The sequence below is a fragment of the Typopeltis vanoorti genome, chromosome 15, assembly GCF_054136105.1.
Source record: "Typopeltis vanoorti isolate ZY-2024b chromosome 15, IOZ_Tvanoo_1.0, whole genome shotgun sequence".
Classification (NCBI taxonomy): Eukaryota; Metazoa; Arthropoda; class Arachnida; order Uropygi; family Thelyphonidae; genus Typopeltis; species Typopeltis vanoorti.
Genome location: NC_143563.1, coordinates 31,538,008 through 31,551,495, shown reverse-complemented (window position 1 = coordinate 31,551,495; position 13,488 = coordinate 31,538,008). Strand labels below are relative to the sequence as shown.

The window sequence follows — 13,488 nt, the reverse complement described above, 5'->3', positions numbered from 1 at the left end:
TATGCCATGTTCCCTACTCTGATTCAAACAAGCCTTGTGGCTCATTATTACGATAAGAGTAGCTTCACGGAGTCAAGAGACCCCACATTAACCTTTATTCACACAATATCTATCATACCTCTTCTTAAAAACATGTTCACTATCAGGTCATTCACAACTGCCTTTGACAACTCATTCCAGTCTGTCACCTCTTCAAACAAAACCATTTAGTCCATATACTCTTACACTACTTCTGGGGAGGGGGGGAGGACACCATAGTTATTGATCTCTCTCCATCATGAATTTAAAAATTTCTTTTGTCATTTTTATAAAAAACCTTTAGCAACTAAGAATTATCATGTTCCCTCTTTTCTGCCTGTTAACTAGACTTTGCAATCTCCATACCTTCCATCTATCCTTATAAGGTACACTCCACAGATCTGTCATCAGATTGGTCATGTCTTTGGGTCCTCTCCATTACCTTCTTATGCCACAAGAAATCCTGCTGACCATATTTGTTCATAGTATTCAAGATGCAACCACACAAAAGCCTTATAAAGAAGGATTATAACCTCACTGTCCATACTTTTCAATGTTCAATATCCAAGTAATCCTTTGAGCTATTTTGCCAAGTTTTGCATATGCCTTCTGAAATCTCAATTCTCATCCATCAGCACCTGCATATCCTTCAGCTCGTTAATTTCTTTATCAAACCTCCATTGAAAGACTAGACTACCCTTGGTTTTTCTAAATAGTCCTGACATTTTTTTGCTGTTAGATCTTGCAACTGAATGAACTTTAATTCCTGCAATTCCAAACAACTTCGATTATTTGGGCCGTTGCGAATAACCCCAACGATGCATGGAATGGAAAATTATCAGCTCATAATTATTTAATAGGTTGCTTTTCGAAATTGAGGGCCACTAATTAATTATTAACATAAACTAATAAGTGGCAACGATAAAGAGCCAAGAAGCTATTTTTCCGGCGGCGTAAATTAAGTTAAGGGGGATAATAAATCCCTCATTATTTTAAAGTCGGATACGAAACTCGGAGATCGAAATCTAAGGGTTTCATGCCGAAGAACTATCGGCGAGTCCAAGCGTAAATCAACATCTGGGTGGTACAAAACTAGGGAAACTCGGAGCAAAGGTGGGGCAAGTCCATCACTATCCTTAATATTTTCTCATAATGTAAAACACAGCTCCTAGGAGGTGTATTACTGTTTTACATTATGAGGAGAGGTCACTACCCAGACCGGTTTCGACCTTTATTGCGGTCTCATCAGTGAGTAGGTAGACCTGGATAATACCAAGGTTTAAGTGAACCGAACTCACATACCCCTACTAACGAATTGCCAGATCGGTGTACCCATATGTTATTATTACTACGATTAAAGAGCCAAGAGGCTCTACAAATAGAAAGATGTTGACTTACGCTTAGACTCGCCGATAGTTCTTCGGCATGAAACTCTTAGATATCGATCTCCGAGTTTCGTATCCGCTTTAAAATAATGTGGGATTTATTATCCCCTTAACCTAATAAGTGACACTCAATTAAGTTTAGGACTCTAAGTTTCTTGAGTTTACAACATTAATGCGAAGGGAAATATTGTTAAAATAATATAATGATCATCATGACAAGTGCACAGAGGTAATCATAACACTACACTTTATAAATACATACACACCCTAAAACATTTTCAAACTTCTCACGGAAACACCACACAATCACTCTGCAACATGTGAATGCAACTCCGCCACCTAGTAGACATAAGCAACTCGATATATTCACGAAACTGAAAATTACCAGCTCATCGTTACCAAAGGATCTGCTGAAATTGAGAACAATTAATTACAACTAGAGAATTGTTAGAATTGAGAGCAACTAATTAGTTAGAATACTGCCATAGTATCATTGCCTGGAAAGAGGTTTCGGACAATAATAACATACTAATAAAAAGGTTCAGTGGTTAAATTCTAAACGGATAAGTTCCAGGGCCCCATACAAAATAAACAATTGTACTGTAATAAATTTAGTTTAATCCTTTATCCAAGTTTAAGCAAACAAAGTTTGTGCCTGAAAATATCTTCATGACTAAGATAAAGTGGTGCAACACCAGACAACTCCAAGCAAAGGTGGACTAAGCTCTCTTCACTCTTTGTCTCAGTATCTCCCATAATGCAAAGCATATCTCCTTGCGGACATGTATACTGCTATGCATTAAGGGAAGGGCCACTACCCAGACCAGTTTCGACCTTTAGTGAGGTCTCGTCAGTGGGAGGCAGACCCAAACGTGGAGATATTAAGGCAGAAGCAATAGAAGAGGTCATATTTACCTATACAAGTTGCCCACAGGTGTACCACCTTATTATTGAATTACTCTGGATTTAGAGAAAGATGTTGGAAGTTTCTTTTACACTTGGTTAGGCTATAATAAATTTAGTTTAATTCTCGTACTAGGGCAGGGGTCTCAAATTCAAACGCAGCAAAGGGCCAGTCAATTAGATGTATATCAAACGAGGGCCGTATTCAGTATTATTCTGTGAATCAAAACATAAACTAAAAAAAGAAAGGCTCTAGCAAAGGCCCTTTTGTTGCCGGGCCTTCACGTAAGCCGTAATGGCCCCGCAACACATATGTTTACGTATGTTTAAAGTTGTCATAAAACATTTAGAAATTTGAATTTTTTTTTTTTTCTGTTTTAATCCCCACAGGATGTTAAAAACATTGATTTTTAGAAAATAAATCATTGAGGTTGCGGGCCAGATACGAAGCCTTCGTGGGGCCGTACCTGTCCCGCGGGCAGCCAGTTCGTGACCCATGTGACCTAGGGGTTTCAGAGTGCTAGATCTAGTAACTGCATAAGAAAATTTGACCATAACCAGTATGACCACATTACCACCAATTGGTGAGAGGATCATATGGTGTTTAAATGGGAGATGGCTAAATGTGTGGAATTTTCAATTAATCTGGGGTGTTAGGAAGGCGGGAGGGGGTTCTGGAAAGTTCTCATAAACACCCAGAACAAAATAATATCAAAGATTCTGATATAACCACAAGAAAGAACATACGAGTCTATAAGAATATGATAACATAAGTTACCTTCATAACTCTGCTACTGCTAAGTTTTTTCTTGTGGTTATATCAGTTGCTTTAACCACGCTACCGGCCAAGACGTATATATACGTCCAAGTTATCATGGATGCGAAGTGCATATTAAAATTGTAATACCATTGATATTACATTGAAAGATATGATGAATACGAAGCGTATGAGGATGAGTATTTGATCCATAATGGCCGGTAATTAATATCATTTTCTTGTGTTTATCAGAACTTTCCAGATCCCTCCCCATCGTGCAAGGCGTTTAAGTATGAAAAGCTTAGGAGATTGCTTGGATCACTGCTATGGCATGTGAAACTGCAGAGGCTGAGTATTGATAGCACATCGAAAGTGATACAGGAGTGTTTGAAAGAATAATAGCAGAGTGCATACTAAGAGTCAGGAGAATAAATCAAGTGGGAGTTAAATACGTGATATCACTTGATTTATTCTCCTGACTCTTATTTATGCACTCTGCTATTACTTCTTTCAAAGAAAAGAAGAAAAAAAAAGAAAATTCGTGGAGAGAACTCAAGGAGATAGGTGACCAGCAAACACATGAGTAGTACAAAGCACAAGCTAGAAGAGTAACCAGTCAGGTAAGAAAGACAAAAGAAGAGTATGAAAGGAAATTAGTACTGCAGGCCAACGATAATCGAAGAGATATCAAGCAAAATAGTTGAAATTCTATGTAGACATTTGCAAGAGACATCATCCAGCTCGAGACATTGCAGTAACAAGAGGAGAGGCAAAGGCTTATATGGAAATTGATATCATATTGATCAATCGCCACCTCCTCCTCATCCCAAGAAATCCAGGTGACCTGCCTGCAATAGTCAAGATGAGTCTTACCAAGAAACTATAAGCTGCTTGTCTCCTCATCAGAATCCAGGTAAATTAACTGGAGGTGCAAAACATATTCCAGAATCTTGATGTGAATTCAGTTATGGAATTAGATGCTATACTAGCTCGAGTTGTACTACAAGGTGCTAGGAAATTGTCAATGCCTTTGATCACAATGCTTAATCTGAGTTTGAGCTGTGGGTTATGGGGATGTGGGTTAAGGGGATGAAAAGATGGGAGAAAATGTTCTTCCATTGAATAATGTAGCAAATTACTGATTGATCACCATATCAGGACTCACAATTAAGGTGCTGGATAAGTGGGTCAAGAGCAAAATTCAGAAATGGATAGATAGACATAGGATTCTATATGGGGTTGGATTTTGTGAATGGTAGGTCTTGCCTCAGTAACTTGCTCACGTTTTATAATAAAGTGACAGCCAGGTTGGATAAAGGTAATGGCTTTACAGTGACACTGCTGTATTTTGCAAAAGCTTTTGACAGGATACCACATGGAATTCTAATCAGTAAATTGCAGCAAATGGGGGATGGATATAAAGATGGTGAAGTGCATGAGACGGTAGTTGATGGAGATATGTCAGAGAGTAGTTTATTTAGGAGTATAGTCCCAGTAGAAGGCCTGTGACTAGTGTCGTGTCACGGGGCTTTGTTCTTGGGCTGCTATTGATACAGGAAAGAAAGAGAGATCATTTGCCAATGATGCAAACGTGGGTAGAGCAATAGTTAATATAGACGATGTTAAAATTTTGCAGAATAATTCCTAGACACTGACAGTCTAGTAAAGGAAAATGGATATCAGTTAATGTAGCAAAGTGTAAGGTTTTTGGGATGAAAAAATTACCAGCTGTCTATCACATTGATGGAACTGTACTTTAATAAATTGATGAAGCCAGAGATTTGGGGGGTGTTAATAGATAGGGATTTAAACGTTGGAGGGCATATTGCAAAAGTGACTAAAGCAACTCATTGGATTATTTGGTTACTGAAGAATACCCTGACGAGTAGAGAGAGGCAGAACAGGTTATTATACCTATTTATAGAACCCTGGTAAGACCCATCTTCAATATTGCGGGTAGATCTGGGCACTTGGATTTCTTGGGATGAGGAGGAGATGGCGACTGACCAACATGGTATCAGGTCTATGGAATGAACCTTATGAAGACAGGTTGAAGTTTTAGCTTACAGAAATTGGTTGACACGTGGAAAAGTGATGGTGATATGATTGAAATATACAAATTGCTGAAGGGTTTTAATAAGATAAATACAGAGTAATTTGTTTGAACAAGCCTGGCAGTGAAAGAACCAGAGGCCATCCTTGGAAAGTAAGCAAGAGTGTAGTTATCAAGGATGTCAGGAGTAGATTTTTTGCTTGGAGAGTGGTGAATCAAGAGAATAGATTGCCAGAATCTGTTTTCGTTGTGTTCCTCAATAAAGAAAAGATTTCTCTTATCTGTGACCTATTCTCCTGCTTGTGGCCGTTTGATCTCACAAAGTTCCATGATAGCAAGAATTCATATGCTAATACCTTGAATTGGCCAATCTTTTCGAATTCTGACATTCCAAGTAAAAATAATAAAACTTCACCTGAGCTGTAGTGAGTTCTTTTTCCATATATTACTACTAGAAAAGTTCCCATTACCATCGCTGTCAGTTCCAGAAGGTGGCGCGATCATTATTTGTCCACACAAAGACCAAACTAGCATGGAATACTATATGACTTAATTGCTATATGATGATATTGTCAAGCCATATTGTGATATGGTTAGATATAGATATGGCGCACCCATCTCCATTACTGGCCTCATCCTCCTAAGGTCTAGAAGATATGAAGGCTCAAATAGCATGTGACAAAAAAAAAATAGTAAAATAGGAAACATTCACCTCTAGCCCTAGAATAGTCTAATAATATTAGAAAGAGCAAAAAGAGAAAGGAGAAAAGAAAGATAGAAGAGTGGGAACCACTCATAACAGTTTTTCCCACGTTTGCAATATCCAATTAAATGAATATTCGCCATTAAATTATTTCCTATATCGATAATGTACAAGTTAAAAATAAACAACAACAGATGACAAGTACTGAGCTGTGCGGTACATCAATAGTCAACTGCCTTCTTCTGGATTGAACCCTTCATCAAACCACTGTTTTGATAAGTGTCTCTCAACCACCCCATGCATAAATTACCAGATTCATAACCATACCCATTAGCTCCAATTTATGCAACAGAGTTCTATGTGGAATCTTGTGAAATATCTTTGCAAACTCCAGCTGTATCAATGACTAATAAGAGTAGTCATATACATTATGCAACTCCTTTGTCACTTTATTATATAAAGTAATCAAATTACTAAGACAAGACCTACCATTCAGTCCTGAATTCGTTTTTTTACCAGTTTGTCCAGTGCCTTAACCACCATTTCTGAGATGCTGATTGGCATATAATTTGTGGAGATATAATAAGGTGGGGAGTATATCTGTTCCTTTGATGGTTGGTCAGCTATTCCGGACAGGTGAACCTGATTTTGTGGTGGGGAGGGACCCACACAAATACTGGTGCCCGAAACCTAAGAATGAACACTATTTTTGAAGATTCTAACGCAATTTCAGATGAATCAGCTTATGGCAATTTATATAACTGACGATTTCGAATAGAAAGCGTGTATACATTCAAATTTTTCTATTGCGAAAAGGGGTTACTGACAGCACTCAATAGGATAAAAGATAAAAGGCTGCACTAAGAGAAGTATGTTAAGAAGCTCTTTTCATAAACTTGCAAACTTGGATGTCTTGTAATGTCTCAGAGACATCACTAAATAATTTCAAGCGGGTAAAAATTATTGGAAAGCTTGAAGGCTGCAGAATTACTGATATTTCGTATATATCTCGTTTTTACTGTACAACGTTGAGTTTCGCTTTGAATTTCGGTAATGGACATGTGCCTTAATTGTTTTTATTGGAAGTGTATTTGGAACTGCTCAATTATTATTCAATTATCCCTATTTTCGATACGCACATCGCATTATTCCTTCTCCTTCATGAATTGACTCTTCTTGGCACTGCACCTGCTATGGTTCTCTCAGCTGTGGGCAGACTATAGATGTGCAATTATCCACACTTCTAATTATAGCTTCTAAAAAAAAAAAATATGTAATATTATACAATTGGATATTCAAACGTGTTTTCATGATCATTTCTCCCCAGATTCGGGGACACCCCGGAACCTATATTCAACATTTGAGAACACTTTTATTTTATCCCAAGAGATGGCGCTACCGTAGACACAAAATGCTACAAATACTTAATGTCGTTTGTCATTTTTTTTTTTTTTTAGTTATCTTTGGATTAGAGTTGCTGAATTTATTTACTTTTAATTAATTTACTTTTAACACGATAACTAGCTAACTTCCTAACACAGTTGCAGTCTCCATAATTTTAGCGAAATGAAAATTTTATACAATTAATAAATACAAAAGCTCTTAATATTTAATAAGCATATTTCTGCTTGTCGCAGAAATCTAGGAAATTATTATTAAACACCTCCAGGAAGTCCAAAGACTCATCAAGGGAGAGTGTGCCAACAGTATGGAACGATTGGTCCCTTCCAACTACTAACCACGCTCAAGCTTACTTAACTGAGCCATTAATAGCAGTTTGCTGGCGAAATAGTAATCGTTGAAAAACAATAGAAATATGAAATACACTATGTAGTCTCTTTTAAGTGTTTTCAAACAAATTATTTTGTATTATTATAAAATTGAATAACAGCAAACCAATAGTAACTGAAATATCACAACAGTTGAAATACGATACTAATTCTATGACGTCATGTTTCAAAACTGCTTAAACAAAACAAAACAAAACAAAATAAACAAAGAAAGATAAAGAAGAAATGAATGTCTGATTGTGATGTTACGTGCCATAAAAAATGAAAAATAAAAATAAAACATAGTTGGAGATGTTTATTTGCAGTTCGCTACATAAAAGCAAATATAAATTCAAACAAAAATTCCAGAAAATAAATTAAAAAGGAGAAAAGGTCATTTTTATATTATTTTTTAACGATTTTAGCAGTCGTTATGAAATTTAAAATTCAAATTAATTATTTTTAATTGGAATGGTTATAATCTTGAAGGCTAAATACCAAAAGCAAATCAAAAGTAAGTAAATAATTTTACCTAACTAAATTAATAATTTAGAGCACCAAAGCAATGGCAGACAGGCATAATAATACCAGTTTTCAAGAAGGGAGACCAGAAGGATTGCAGAAACTACTGTGGCATCTCTCCGCTCAGCCTGCCTGGGAAAGTGCATGCTAGGTGCTTGGAAAGACAGTGCAGGAGCATAGTTGAGTCAAAGTTCCAGGAAAAACAATGGGGATTTCGTCCTGGTAGAAGCACAACTGACCAAATCTTCACTTTAAGGCATGTCTATGAGAAATCTTGGGAATATGCCAAGAATATCTACACATGTTTTGTGGACTTGGAGAAGGCATATGACCGGGTTCCTCGGGATAAGCTTTGGCAAGTAGTACAGGAATATGGAGTGGATGGCCAATTATTAGCTGCCATCAAGTCCCTGTATGAATGCCCAGAGTTTTGTGTCAGGGTAAACAGCACAAAGTCCGAACCTCTCACAGTCTCCGTTGGCCTCTGCCAAGGGTGCGTTCTGTTACCCCCCCTTTTCATAATATTTATCGACTGGGTTGATAGGCACAGCGGAGGCAGTGAGTGTGTCAGAATTGGAAGATGTAGCATCGGACGTCTGCTTTTTGCAGATGACCTGGTTCTGCTTAGCTCTTTCACAGATGACCTCCAGCAAACCCTGGATAGGTTTGTAGCTGTTTGTGCAGACTCCGGAATGAAGATCAGTGTGGCCAAAACTGAAACATTTGTGGTCTCAAGACAACCATCCCAGTGCACTCTACATGTAAGTGGAGTCCCAATGAGGCAGGTGGAGTAGTTTAAATACCTTGGGTCCATATTCACGAATGATGGAAAATGGAACGTAGAGCTAGTACTCGAATTGGCTTAGCAAACTCAATATTGTGGGAGCTTGGCCGTTCGGTAGTATTGAAGCAGGAGTTAAGCCAGAAGGCAAAGCTGGCAGTCTTCAATACAGTCTATGTCCCCATCCTCACCTATGGTCATGAAAGTTGGGTAATTACCGAAAGAATGTGGACACGATTCCAAGTGGCTGAAATGAGGTTCCTTCGAGGGGTTGCGGGGCTGACAAGACTCGACAGTCAGAAGCTCTGTAATTCGGGAAACCCTCAATACTCAACCGCTGCTTCTCCATGTTGAGAGATCACAATTACGTTGGTACGGGCACCTTGTCAGAATGCCACAGGAGAGGCTCCCTCAGCAGGCCCTCTTGCCCAAGCCAGAGGGTTGGAGGCCATGGAAGGCCAAGGACTGGCTGGATAGATTATATCCAAAACCTTGGGTTGACACGTTTGGGAATCCCACCAGAACACCTGAGCTTGGCGGCAGAGGATCGTGACCATTGGAAGTTCCTCTTGCAGCTGTTTCCCCCACAACCCAATTACGAAAAGTGGGCCTTGAAAATGTATGTATATATGTATGTAAATTAATAATTGTGACTTTGGTTTTAAACAGAAAGAACTGGCAGGTGGGATTCACATTACAAAAAAAAAAAAAAGTATGCATATCATGTGCAAATAATTTTGTATGATTAATAAAGGTTCTTTCTTCTTCTTCCTAATATGGAATATAGGCCATGTGGCCTGTTCCGGTCTCATGCCATCTCTTTCTTGGTCTTCCGATTCTTCTTTTTCCACTTATTTTGTGTCTGTATAATATTTTTGGTAGTCTGCTGTTGTCCATTCGATTTAAATGTTCTAGCCATTTTTGTTTATACTGTCTTATGTAGTAATTAACTGATTTGATTTTTAGGGATTGCAAGATTTCTTCATTTGTTTTGTGGTCCCACTTGGTATATCCAGCTGTTTTTCTGAGGAACTTCATTTCTGCTGTTTGAATCCGTTTTTCGTCTTTCCTTTTCATGGTCCATGTTTCGCTTCCGTATAGTAGAGTTGGTTTTGACAAGACATTATATAGTCTGATTCTAGTGTGTTTTTGTACCAGGGATGGCTTAAATATACTGTTTATTATGCCATTTACTTTGACAAAGTTTGATATTTAGTGTCTATGTCTTTTTCTTCTTCGTATGATAGATCACATCCCAAGTATCTGAAAGTGTTTACTTGTTCTAGTATTTTATCATCTATCACTATTTTACTTCTTATTGGGTTTTCTCCTTTGAATGCCATTATTTTTGTTTTTTCTTTGGATATTGTCATATTATATTGCTTTGAGATATCATTTAATGATTTTAATGATCTTTGTAAGTCATCTTCTGATGTAGCTAATACTATTTGATCATCTGCAAATAGTAGTGTATCTATCTTCATTTGCGGGGTCATTTGTATACCAAATGGGTTATGCTGTTTCCAGATTGTTAATATTTCATTTATATATATATTGAAAAGCAGAGGTGAGAGGGTACATCCTTGTCGTACTCCTCTTGATATATCTTTCCATTCTGAGGTGTGTTCTAATTTAACTGCTATTTTATTTCCTGTATATATTTCTTGAATAGATTGTAAAAGTTGGTTTGGTATGTTTAAATTGGTTAATATTTTAAACAATTTTTGTCGACTAATTTTGTCAAAAGCTTTTTCATAATCAATAAACGCCACATTTGTTTCTTTTTGAAATTCTCTTCTCTTTTCTATTAATAATTTTAAAGTAAAAATTGGATCTATGCAGGATCGGCCTTTTCGGAAGCCATTTTGTTCTTCTAGTAATTTGTTTTCTACAATGCTGCTTAGTTTCTCTTTTAATATTCCTGCATATATTTTATATCCTGTATTCAGCAGGCTAATTCCCCTATAATTATTGCAATTGTCTTTATTTCCTTTTTTATAGATTGGGATGACCAGTGCTTTTTTCCAAGAGTTAGGGGTTTTTCCGGACATCCAAACCATATTAAAAAATTTCAAAAGTCTTTCATTAAATTTTTCACCTGCATTTTTGTATAGTTCTATATTTATATTGTCTTCTCCTGGCGTTTTCCTATTTTTCATCTTCTTTATTATATTTTTCAGTTCTAACATTGTGATATTTTCTATTAGGTCATTCTTTGTCTTATAAAATTTTAATTCATTGTTCTCATCTGTCCAGAGATTTTGGAAATAGGTCACCCATTTTTCTAAATCTATTGTTTGGATTTTTATCTTTTCTTTTATTTCTTTATTCATGTATTTTATTACTTTATAGGTTTTGGGTTGTGGCTTAAATAAATCCTTTTCTAGTTCTGTTACGAAATTGTTCCATCTTTCTCTATGTTTTTTCCTTACTTCTCGTTTTGCAATTGCGCTATTTCTTTTATACTCTATTTCTGCTTCTATTGTTTTGGAATTTAGCCATTTCTGGTAACTGTCCTTTTTGGTTTTTATTATATTTTCTATTTCTTTGTTCCAGTCTCGTAGTCCTCTTTTTCTAATCCATTTGTGCTTTATTCCTAAGGTTTCTGTTGCTGCTTTTGTGAGAATTTGTTTCAAATTTTCCCATTCATCTTCTATGTCCCTTGATTCATGTGTGGTTTCTGTTTTTAAGTTTGTGCATTTTTGATATTGTAGTCTAACTTGAGGATCCTGTAATGAAGAAATTTTGTAGCTTGGCTGGTAAGAATTTTCAATTCTATGTGTTTTTAGCCACTTTGGTTTAAAACGAATTTTTGCTGATACCATATAATGATCAGAGTTTAATTCAAAGCCTCGATATGCTCTTACGTCTAAAATTAACTCCGCTAATTTAAAATTTGTGATAACGTAGTCGATTACTGATTTGTATCCTCTGGCTGACCAAGTATATTTATGTATTTCCTTGTGTTTAAACATTGAATTCATTATTCTCATATTATTATAAATGACAAAATCGCGCAATCTGCGACCATTTTGATTACATGTATCTTCGCCAAATTTACCTATGTTTGTTTTGTATTTTTTGTTTCCTATTCTGGCATTTAAATCTCCTGCTAGCAGTAAATAGTCAGTTTTGTTTGTTTTATCTATGGCATTCTGTAATTCTTTATAAAATATATTACTGTCTTCTTCTTTTCCCTCTTCTGGTGCATATGCACCAATTATTGTTATGTGGCCTCTTAATGTCTTGAGTCATTTATTATTATTATTATTATTATTATTATTATTATTATTATTATTATTATTATTACAACACCATAATCCAGCACTGGTTTCTAAAAATAAATTCATTGACCACTAATAAAATTAAAGTTATTTCATATTATTGCTAATATTTTATTGCACATAGATTCCTACATTGGGAAACTTTGAAGTGAAGACTTTTAAATAATTATGACGTTATTGAAACAAAGGAAATATACGTAGAATTCTGTGTCAGGCTTTAATAAATACATTTGGGAATGATTTAAAAAAAAATGTATACAAATAAGTAAGCACCTCAGTAGCTCCATCTGAAAGACTTGGGTTTCGAATCAGGTTCAGGACTTTAAGACAGAATTTTTATTTGGGATTTTCAAATGAAAGTGAGTTACCTGATCTCAAACCACGATAGTCAGTTTTTCTTAGAATCTGAGGTTCTTCATCCGAACACAGACAATTGTCCGGAAGGACAAATTTTGTGCGCAAGAATGCTCCAGGGAGGGGGGGGGGGGGCAAACAAATTCTCAAGTTCTCCAAAGTGGTTCATCGAATGCTCATTGCCAGTACCTAGTATCATAATTATTTAAGAAGATGAACAAAATAGGTCACTATGAACAAAATAGGGATAGGGTACAGGAGGAAGTGACGTCACTGACCTCCTTGTCTGTGGTTATTAGTTAGAAATAAGTAACGTAATTTATCAGTTTAAGGACTAGTTCAGGCCTCCGTCGTACTAAGCTCTGTGCATCCATTGCACCTGTCCAGTTACAGCACTGTACCTAAGTACGGTGTATAGACAAGATAAAAATAAATAACACATTTTTACCACTGGATTTGAGGATCTACAGGTCATCTTTGGTAAACACATAAGAAAAAACGTAGTCTCAAAGGACAGCCGTGGTAGGAAAGTAAGAGGAGGAAGAAAAAGAAAGAAAATTTCCTTTAATGTCGATTTGCGAAGGGTGTCAGCCCGTTGCAAACATCTTAGCTGTTAACATATCTAGAAGAGAATGCAAGAACCATCGATGACGATTTTGATGACTAGTAATAATCAAAAAAATATGTTCACATGGAACAATATATTCACCAGCAACTGATGCCTGTGTAAAATAGAGTACCGTGAATTGACAAGAGATGGATCACTAAAAACTCAGTTCCCTTCTGTATTGAGGCAAAGAATTTTAGGCATGTTCTAGCTTGTTCTGGTACACACGCATCATAACAGTTGGCCTCTTCACCCTGCAAAAAACGTGATGTCCTTTTCCATTTAAGATGCCATTTATTCACCTGTAAAACTGTTAACACTCTATAAATTCCAAAACGATCCAGCACTGAAA

The 13,488-nt window shown here is 36.4% G+C and overlaps 1 protein-coding gene across 4 annotated transcripts in view; it reads right to left on the bottom strand.

Annotated features, from left to right (window-relative positions):
• The window catches only part of LOC150098567 (trafficking protein particle complex subunit 12), a 164,878-nt gene that overhangs the window by 110,201 nt on the left and 41,189 nt on the right, over window positions 1–13,488 (bottom strand). Inside the window, exon 2 of one of the 4 annotated variants that reach the window (XM_090405062.1) lies at window positions 1,670–1,813. The exons of 2 other annotated variants lie outside the window; for them this stretch is intronic. The gene's annotated coding sequence lies outside the window, so the exon portion shown is untranslated. Of the gene's footprint in view, window positions 1–1,416; window positions 1,437–1,669; window positions 1,814–13,488 lie in introns of those variants that run through there. One more of the 4 variants, XM_090405064.1, reaches the window with a different exon arrangement.